Raw genomic sequence first — 10950 nt, forward strand, 5'->3', positions numbered from 1 at the left:
GCAAAGTACCCGCTGATAGTTCCTGGCTCATCTGCTCATTTAGCCTGGCCATGGGAGAAGAGAAGCAGCAGCTGGCAACACAAGTGTGAAGTTGGTCCTGGCAGCAAGGTGGAGGTCAGAAGTGGTTGGGGGGTACATATGGGGACAAAGATGACAAAAGTGAGTACAGAACGCGCTGTGGCTACAAAAATCTGTACCTTCAGTCTCTGATTACACTTTGGGCTTGCAAAGTATCTGTGTTGTTTTGCTGTTGCTAAATAGCTATAACAAGCAGGCAGAAAATGGGTAACAAGTTCTGGTGGTGAAGACAGCAGCATTTTCTCTCTTTCATTAGAAATTACTTTCTTTGCTCAATGGTCAAAGGTCTGACACAGCAAAGGAAAGGTTTTAGCTCTGTTGATGAACTGTATTATTTTGGGGCTGAAGGAGATGCTGTAATGCAGGCTCTGTCAGGCGGCACTGTGGGTGTTGGTAGGGCCCTATATGTTCTAGTACCTGTTTTTTTCTTGGGTATGGAAGAGTGAATCAGCTTAGGAAGTTGCACACAACAACAACAAACTACATTAAAGAATGCTAAGATTGATTATTCAGTTTAAAAAAGACTGAGGAAATTTCAGAATTAAAGTTCCCTACATAACTAATACGTTAAGGTGCATTGTGATATGCGGTGACATGACTGTTTTTCCACCATTTTCCTGCCTGATTCAGTGCACAGTATGTACAACAATCTTCCAGTCAACTAAGGTCTTTCAGGAAAGGTATTTATATAATCCTTCCTTCATTTGCAGCATCAACTGTACTCTGCACAGTGAGAAATAAAGGTGGTGTGAAGATCAAGTAACAATTTCCCTCACCCTGCAGAATAATGATCAGAGAACTCCATTCTGTCCCTGCCTGCACTCAAGTACTTCTATGCAGTATAAGCCATACAAAATAATTTCTAAGAAGGAAATGCTCTTTATTTTGTGTAGTCTTGAGTTGAAACCCAGGACTTACTCTGCTAAAAGTGCAGGGCATTCACAGTTTTTACTGAATGTTATGGACATTCTGCTTTGCATGGAGAAAATGCTGCAAAATTCATTGTTCTCTGAAGAACAACAATAAAAAAGGAATTAACTTTTTTAAGTAGGCTACTACAAATTAGAGGACACTTGCAATCTGTCACCCCACCCCTACTGTCTTAGGGAATGTGACTATCATTTGAAATAAAGAATCAGGAGGAATGTGGTTTTTATTGACAAAATCATGATGCACATGAGGAGTATAACACAAATACACAAGAAATTAAAGAGATAGGTGAGATAGTAGAATGCTTTATTTGTGGTGGTTGTATTTCTCTCAGTACTTTTTCACTCCATCCTATTTTTTAAGATTTTTTTAAAGATTTTTTAAGATTTTCCTTCTGGGAAAATCCCCCACCCTTCCCACTTAATCACTCCTGGGTAAGGCTTGTAGGAGACATTCAGTGCCTCCTCCAACCCTGAGATGCACTTGTCGTCTGCTGGGCTGTCTTTCAGAAAGATACCATCGCCATTGCCTCCACCCTAGCACTTCTTTATGGGATGAAAGGGAAGAGCCACAAGTGCTAGTTTCAGTTTCTCAGGCAGTTATTGGTTTAGCTGCAAACACACACGCAATGTTGCAAAACATCATTTGCAAAATAAGTGTCAAGGTCCTCCAGTGCCATCCTGGCAGGGTTCTGCCACATTTGATAGCTTTCGTTTTGTTTTGCTCAGAGAAATATTGCACACAAGAACACTATCCTAATTGTTAAATTGAAAAAATTGAGAACCATGCTACTGATTCAATTGCTGTCTCAATTGTGTTACAGTTTTTATCTGTCATGAGTGGAATTCATACAATCATAACAAAAATGGAAAGATTTTTTTCAGTGCTTACTTACTGTTGAGAATGTAAGTGAACACGTTGTTTATATCGTTGTTCAGACTCTGTGAAGCAAGCTGTGTCAGAGGGACAGCCAGTGCTGTCCAAGTGTTGTACAGCTGGGGGTTGGGCCCATGTGTAGCTACAGTGTAGAAACTGTGTCAGTCCACAAGATTCGTGCAAGCAAGACTGAACATGCTAACGAAGGATTACTAGACAGCAAGGAAAGTTTGTCTACTCAAGGTCAGTTACCTTTTTCAGCAGTCTTTACTTTCAAAAGTTTAGCCTATGCATTTTCTCCTTTCCTTTCCTTTCCTTTCCTTTCCTTTCCTTTCCTTTCCTTTCCTTTCCTTTCCTTTCCTTTCCTTTCCTTTCCTTTCCTTTCCTTTCCTTTCCTTTCCTTTCCTTTCCTTTCCTTTCCTTTCCTTTCCTTTCCTTTCCTTTCCTTTCCTTTCCTTTCCTTCCCCTTCCCCTTCCCCTTCCCCTTCCCCTTCCCCTTCCCCTTCCCCTTCTCCTTCTCCTCCTTTTTTTTCCCCTTCCCACTGTCTCCTTGGAATATACTTGTGAATAAGTTACTCTCAGTCAGGTTGACCTGTTCCATAAGCAACATCTGCTAACAAGCTCTATGCCAAAAGGCAACTGGATATCTGCTTTAATTAAGGTAAACAATGTGTCAGGATGCCTTTATGCTGAATTTCAAGTGGTGTGGAAGTCAGAGAGAAAGCTGAAGTTGTGTTAATACATGTTAAACTTTGAATAAAAATGTGGGTAATGCCTCATGCTGCAGAGATGAGCAGCTGGAGCTGTAGACCTGCTCTGCCTATCTTTTCCTCCAGGTAGTTGTAAGCAATAACACTTTAGTCTCAAAGTCTTTCAAGTAGGTAATTTTCCAGGCTCTGCTATCCATACCCCCACAACACACACAATGATGAAGAAACATGCTGTAATTCAAGAACTGATTGCTCACAGTTTGAACCATAGTTAAAGAATATGTTTGGCCAAAGAGTTGAGCAACGTGCATCCCCACACCTGAGGGCTGCGAGTAAAGAAATTTAGCTACTCATAGTAGTGACTGGATAAAGAGCAGAGTCTGCACCTTGGAGCATTGCTCAGTGCCCAGTGTGGTGAAAAAAGCCTGTCTGTAACCTGTTAGGGCAGGAGGATGGGAAGGGGAGGGGAGGGGAGGGGAGGGGAGGGGAGGGGAGGGGAGGGGAGGGGAGAGAAAGCAATTGTCTTGGTGAGCACAGGCTGAGGATTTGTGTGTTGACAGACAGGGAAGGGAGCTGGAAGATGATGCAGGTTTTTTTCCTGGGTCACTGAGATCACGAGTGCCTATTAAAGAGTTAAGTATACCATGAAAGGTGACTGTGAACACTTTAAAGTCCATTATTGCATGGTGTAAAATACAGGAGCGGACTTGGGAGGAGGAAACACTATCAGGAAGTGCTCAAAGCAATGGGCATCAAGGTCATCTCACAACCTCCCTTGTCATTCTCCTGTATTTGAGGCAATGAGGGAAGTAGGAGCCCTGCCTCACACTGGTCACGGACAGCTGCTCCTGGATCATGTACATCTGAATCTCTGAGGCCAAAGAAGCTGGGATTCCTCTCCATATGGCTGAAGCTCAGTCACAGCTAACCTGCAGAGTGTGCAGGAACAGTGGTGGTCCCACCAGCATCTGTCAGGGCTGAGCTTTCCTCTGTTCTTCAGCTGGATGCACTGAAGGTGCCCACTCACTAAAGAGGACTGTGGGCTGTAGGTCCCCAGGTTATAATAACACTCATTTGAAGCTATGTAGGAGGGATATAGGCTCCCAAAGGGGCTGTGCTGCCCATGACTCCAGAGTTCATTCTTCTAGATATCTTTTTGTTTGTCTCTGGGAAATGTGTATGCAACCCATGCAGGTAGCCAAGTCATCCAATGCAGAGGTCCCCTCTACAAGTAAAGCACCTTAAGCTAGACTTTCAGCATTTGCATTCCTTATAGGGTCTAGAGTGGAACAGTTGTCTGCTTGGAGAGTCAGGAAAATGTGTTCAAATAAGAACTAAAGTAGATTAACTAAACCATGTTAGAGCCGCGTGCTCATGTACTCGTTCAGGATTTATGTTGTTTCCATTTAGCTTAATTTACTTAGATAATGAGTTAATGCAAATCAAATCAAGTTTACTTTAGTTTGGAAGAAGAACGCCCAATTGGTAACACAGAAAGTTATACAGCTCTAGTAACCTAAATTCCTCTATCTAGCTGACACATGAAAACCAGATATTCTGGGATTTATGCAAAATCTGGACACGTTTTCTCACTCTTAATGTCACTCTTCATAGCTGTGTAACTACAGGAACCGCAGAAAGGGCAAGGGTAGGAAAAAAATATAGCTGTTGCTCAGCACCTTCTCTTCAAGCCTTCATGATCCTCAGCATTGCTGCAATACATTACCTTGTGTATGAGGCATCATATGCCTTCTGCCCTTCAAACATACCATGCCATACTTCTGCTAACAACTCTCTGCTGAACCACATTCCTTCAGAGCAGTTGCTGTTGCCACTGCCTGCAGGAGTGCAGTGGTTTAGCCCTGGCTGGGTGCCAGGTGCACACCAAGTCATTCTATCAATCTACCTCCTCAACTGGAAAGAGGAGGCTCACAAGGTGAGATGAGGAAAGAGAGGTCAGCAGTTGCTGACATAGGCGAAACAAACTTAACTTGGAGAGAAATGGTTTGATTTTGATTTGTCAATGAACAATGAAAACAGAGTAGGGAAATGACAAAAAACCTTCTTGTCACTCTATAACACACAGAATCTTCTAACACCACCCCCCAAATCTCATTGATCTTGGTGTTTGCAGAGATGTTCTCACATTCTCACTCCTTTCTGCTGCTGCTGCAGTTCAGCATCTGTGCCACAAATTCTTCCCTTTCTCAAATACATTATTCACAGAGTGTAGTGGTTTAGGCCCATCAGGGAACAAAGACCAGATTAGCCTCGAGTACAGAAGAGGCTGAGGATTGCTCAAGGGCAGGGAGGGCTTAATTGCCACTTAAGGTCCAGGACAAAACAGACCAGGCCACGCGGCTTGGGGAAGAAAACAGAAAATAATTTAATGCAACATCAACTAAAACATACCCCCAAAAACCCAAAACATAACCAAAATGAAACAACACAGAGTAATACATCAATGAAGAGTCTAACCAGCCCTTTTAAGAACACCTTCTTGCCACCCCTCCCCTCTTCCCGGGCTCAGAGCCCTGATCCCGGGGTTTTTACCCTGTCCACCATGAACGGTTCGGGGGGCAGGCAGTGGGGGTTTCAGTCAGTCTGTTCCCGATAGCTTCTGCCGTTTGTCCCTCCTCAGGACGGGTGGACTCTGCACCCATCCTCCCTGCAAGTCCGTGGGGTAACTCACACACACGGCAGCCCTGCATGGGCTGCTCCGACGCGCACTTATTCCACAGGCTGCAGCTCCTCTCTGCCTCTCGTGTGGGGCTGCTCTGCGGCCTGCAGGCTCTCCAGCACGGCCTGGGCCATGGCCGTCCCCCCACACAGTCCCTCGCCCGTCCGGGCTCACTCACATGGAGCTGCTGGTGGCTCTCAGTCCTGCCACAGGAGAAATTTTTCCAGGAGAAATTAGCCCAACAAAGGAAAAGAAGTAAAAATGGGTCAGTAGAATTACACTGGCATGTAGAGTCTGTGATCTGTAGCAGCTGGAAAAGTTAGGTATGTGTTTGTGGGTAGGAGTGACAATTATTTCCTTCTAATTGGTGCTAACGGACATGTTCTGTCTGAAGCAACTCTATTTTGTATAGATTTACCATACATACATCTTTTCTACACTCACTTTTTTTTACTCCAGTTTGGCAGGTTACATTCATAGTACTTGCATTTAACATTCATGAAACTTTTTTTCAAGGTTTTAACTGACTGATACTTTTCTGTCTCTTGTGAATAACTGTCACCGAGATATTGTTTCAGTGGTGAATTTGAACCCTTTCTTGGCTCATTTTTAATTCCTCCTCGAAGGTAAGCAATTTGAGAGTAGTCTGACAATGAGCAGAACCTAACTTCTATCAGTAAGAAGGGAAACAAACTGGTTGGTTTTTTTCCCTGTGTCAGATCTCTGATGAACACCAAGCAGCCTAGAGAAAAGATGTGTGGCAGATTGCTGTAAAGCCAACAATGCAGACTGCTGCAGTGAGCTTCAGTGAGCTGTGGAACAAAAATGTTTAGGACTCCATTCAAACAGGCACTTAGACATCTAATTCCCCGATTACATACTTAAAATATGTTTCATCAGCCGTGCTTAATCCTGGAAGAGTCTAATTCCTTAACTACCTAGTCTTTCAGGTTTACATTCTGTGGAGCTGTTTCAGGTGCACTTTGCACCTCCCTCAGGGTTGCCCAGGTCTTTGTAGGGTCAAGTAGGTCATTGCTTAATGTACATCTAAAGCTCACCAGCACAGATTAACTGGTCATTTCTTTGCCTCAGTTTCTTAGAGGTATGATGCTTCTGCTGGAGGCCACCTAAAGGAAAACAAGGTCCAGATTAAAGACCTTAAAGGCACTTACGTGCTTGCAAAGTGAACTATAACACACCCTTCTTTAAGCATCTGGTACGTGAGTGCAGTGCCCGGAAACTGAGACTCTAAACTAGGTCCAGTTTCCTACAATTGACTCTGCAGGCTTTCCTCTGGGAAGAGAGTTTATTGCTCCAGAGGGATGAATCCCAATACCAACTTGCCACAGTTAAGCCTAGAGCCTCCCTTTAGGAAATTCAAAACACAAGGTGCGTCTGCACTCATGCTCAACTGGAAATGCTGGTTATTTGTTCTGGTTTATACTGGTTTTGAATTCTTGGCAGAAATAACCTGAAAAAATCATAAATAGATGGCAAGACTTCATTCTTCTCAGGAAACAACCCGATTAACAGAGAAAATGTGAATGATGACACATTGGGGTGTGCGAGCTGTGCAGCCCCAGGAGAGCATATGCTACTTCATGGATACCTGGTGGATTTAAAGAGGGTCTGTGAGCCTGCAGGCTGAAGGGGGACTGGTTTTCCACACTGTTGAAGTTGAGTAGCCACTGAGCATAAAGAGATTCAAAATACTTTTTCAGGCTACCCATCTCATCTGCCCAAGTTGTGTTTTGTTTCTAAAACACAGGCATCACAGAGAGCTGCTGAGGGAAGAAATAACCCATTGCTTTTTAGGTCCCTGCTTTGAGACACATTTTGTTCCTGTGTAATTTTGTGTGATGTTGAGGTGAACCTGGGGTATTGCCAGTGGGGCACTTGCAGTTGCTGCCTGAGCATGCAGAGGTGGATGGGCTGTGCTGGGCCCACTGCAGTGTGGCACAGAACCCTGCCATGCCTGAACCACCACATTTCCATGGTGACTGATTTTTTACAAGTGCTTGTGTTCAGCCAGCAGATAAAAGCAAACAAGCAAGCAACCCAAAAACTTCTTTTTTCCCCCCATATTTGGCACTTAAAATAAATAAAATCTCCTGTTATATGAACTTTTATACTACCAGGTTAGCTCCTACTTTTTTGGTCCTGAGAGAGCAAACACTCATATCAATTTTTCACTCCCTTCCCAATTAACCTTCAAGATAAATCTTGGGCTAAGACATTTTGAAACAATCTCTTGGACTATATAATGAAGTCATTAGTATCAAACTTGTAATCAAGTAATTTTTAGAATGGCCAACTACAGTAAGATAACAACAAAACACCTAATATTTCACATATAAAATGTGATGGTCTTGCATTGTGCCAGCTCACATGGTAAGTACTTCTGAAACCAGTGACTAAAGTTTCAAGCATTTACAATAGAGAATTTCCTCTAGAGAAAAAGTTCCAGTCTGCATAAGGCTTAGTCTAGATGTTTGAAATGCTGTTGCCAAAGCAACAAATTAAGATGTGCCACTTCTCTGTTTGGTCACTGATGTTGGGAACAACAAACAATTGGCATGCAGCAGAACATGAGGAACTGTACTCCATTTTCTTTTTGCCACCACCACTCACAGGGATGCAAATGAACTTCATAGACCAAACAAATCTCTAGGACATTAGATGGCTTGTAGACCAGCAGGTCACAAGCATCAGGAAATCAGTCTGTATTGCAGCACAGTCTACAACAACAGTCTGCTTTCTCACTTTCTTCTAGATCCGTAATTTTTTAAGATAGTAGAGGATTGGTTATCAGCACATTTTGATTTTGACTCCACACCTATGCCAGTGCTTGCTGGGTGTCACTGAGAAACTTGCTAAGCCTGCTTTGTGAAGGAGGTTTGTTTTCCTCTCAGCGGCAGGCAACATCTCTGTTTTAAGGTTGGAAGCAAACAAATGACAGCAACACGTTTGCTCAGCTCTTGAGCACATTTATTTAGCAACATATGTTAGGAAAGTGGCATCCTTTGATACAATGAAAATATGCAATTTATAATGACAGCAGGATCTACCAACTATGGTTTGTTGGATATTTATTACCCACACTGCCAGTAGGCAGTAGATGCCTACATTTCTGTTGCTGACATCTCACTGGAACAAAAAAGAAAAAAAAGGCTTAAATGGGATGACAATGTGCTGAAGCATCTCTTCACTCAGGTGGTAATTTCTTGTTTTAACTAGAATTCTAAACATCAGGCAAAAAGTCAGTATACCTATATGCCCAGCTCAGTGCTGAATTTTTAGATCCTTTTATTATTCTTTTCTGATAATTGGTTTGTGGCTGGTTGACTTTGAAGTAGTATATTTTTTCTCTTATCATACAAACTGGAAAAGTGCCCAAAGCATGTTATCTCATCAGCCAGCCATTTGTACCTGCTGCTCACTGTCTGCTACTGCTAAATATATGCTAATGATGCTCTCTGAATCTTGGGAGGATTGGGATGAATTTGTAAATTCTGCTCATGCCAGGAAAATGACTGCTCCTTACAGAGATGACAAAGATGAGATGAATCACCACATTACATATTCCTCTGGGGTAATAAATTATATTTTCCCTCTTAAATTCATTTTTTGGAAATGTGGTTATATGGCAACCATAGTACATGAGAAACCTTTCAAAGCCTTATCAGATGGAATAAAAAGACAGTATCAGATTTATTGTTTTTTAAAAGACATATGGTTAAATGCATATAGTTCTATTACAATGTGGGGGTTTAGAGGTGTTTCATGTATAGTGTCCTAATAAGAGAACAGCAGCCTATAAATACTTTATAAGAGTTTCTTACTTTCTTTTAGTTATTAATTACAAAGGTCTTTTCAGCAACAGTGAGCAATGTTTGGCATGTCTGAATGTATAAAATATGTCCAAAGCAATGGAATAATATGAGAGCAAATCAAGCCAATTTGAAATTCCAATGTGATGTAAAATAACACATCTTCTGTTAAATATGGCATAAAAGAACAATTTTAGGTAATTGCAAGTACAGCAGGAGTTTGAATTTGTTTTAACATTGTTGCAAGATGATTAGGACATAGAAACTACTCTCTGAAAACTTAGGCACTGCATTTGACAAAGATGCAGATATGAGCTGGGCTGAGGAGTAGAGGTAGGTATTATTTTGGAAAGCACCACAGTTCCCCTTTTCTTTGGTATTTCTGTGGTGACAAGGCATGCAATGCCCTTCCAAAGTGCTTTTTCATGCATTATCCTATACCCTCAAACTAAAACTGGAACAGAAGAGATGAAGAGACTTATTCAGAGCCACAGAGTGGGTGTTTTGGCCATCCCCCAGTGCAGTCGGTGATGGGCATCCCACGGCATGAGCACTGTTCTCTTCTTGCCTGTGCACCTGACTCAGCAACTTCAGGTGCCTGGCAGTGTCATAGGCTGGGCTGGGAGGCAGAGTGCAGGATGGGGAGGCTCCTGAGGGGATCTGCAAATGAACCAGGATGTAGTCCAGATTCAGCACTGCTGAACCACTGGGAGCTGGATTTGCACCAGGAACAGGGCTGCTGGTGCATGGGGAGGCCAGTTTTCAAACCCTGTTCCCATGAAATGTCCAAAGCATTATGGGCCAGGCAATCTGATCAATCTGTTAAATCCTCTTCTCCACAATCTTAATATTTTCTGAATAAGTCATACAATTTTCTTGCATATGATAAACCACTGGAATTAGAAAGTTTTTAAAATTTGTGCCTGCCAGGGATGAAACAACATAAGAGGACCTTGAAATATTTATATTTAGCCTCAAAAAATAATACTTATCCAAAAGCAATGACCTAAAATATGTGCAGGAGTTGTGACTAAGAAATGCAAATATCTAAAGAAGTAAACTTAGGACACCAGATTCTTCAGGGGCTATTGCAGCCCACAAACAGTCCCAACCCACAAGAGCATGACAACAGCTTGCAGTCTCTTAGTCCACATCATTCTGGCTGTAAGAGCTGTGCTTAACCTCTTAGATACAGAAGTGACATTCGTTGCACAGGTTTTAGTACAATTCAGGAGCTTAAAAAGAAAAATTGAGCTTTACCAGTCCTTGCACACACATCACCACTGGAAGAGGACACTGTGAAAAGTTTGCAGTGCTAGATGAGTGTATTGCTATGAGAAAGTGCTTATGAAAGCACAAGTATCTCCAAAGATAACTTTTTGATGTGTAACCCTGTAGCTCTGCCACACAGTATCGTCTGCTAGCAGGAGGCCATGAGCTCTGTGGTGAATTTGCAAGGCCTCAGGACTGAGGCTTGTCAGGGGTGATGTGTCTGAACATCTCCTTGTCTTGCTCACAGCTCTGTTCTACTTTGATTAGCTGTAACAGTGATTTCTCTAATTGACCAGGTGTCTATGGCTAATTTTTTTCTACTTTTCTCTATACTTGCAAGTATATATTGGCAGTAGCAAGAGGTGATGCTGTATAAAATGAGGTGCTTAAGAGTCTGACACAATAATGTAGGGAACAGAAATAGAGGTCTGGTATGGCAGCAAAGGATTTCAGAAGCAGAGACACAGGTTGCATCACAGAGGTGTATAGGGATGGTATGATAAAAGATGGGTCACAGTCCTGGCACTGGAGGCAAGTCATTGGGGCTCAGTTTTAGGAGTATGAAACCAGAGCT

Source organism: Colius striatus, chromosome Z, assembly GCF_028858725.1.
Source record: "Colius striatus isolate bColStr4 chromosome Z, bColStr4.1.hap1, whole genome shotgun sequence".
NCBI classification, from domain to species: domain Eukaryota; kingdom Metazoa; phylum Chordata; class Aves; order Coliiformes; family Coliidae; genus Colius; species Colius striatus.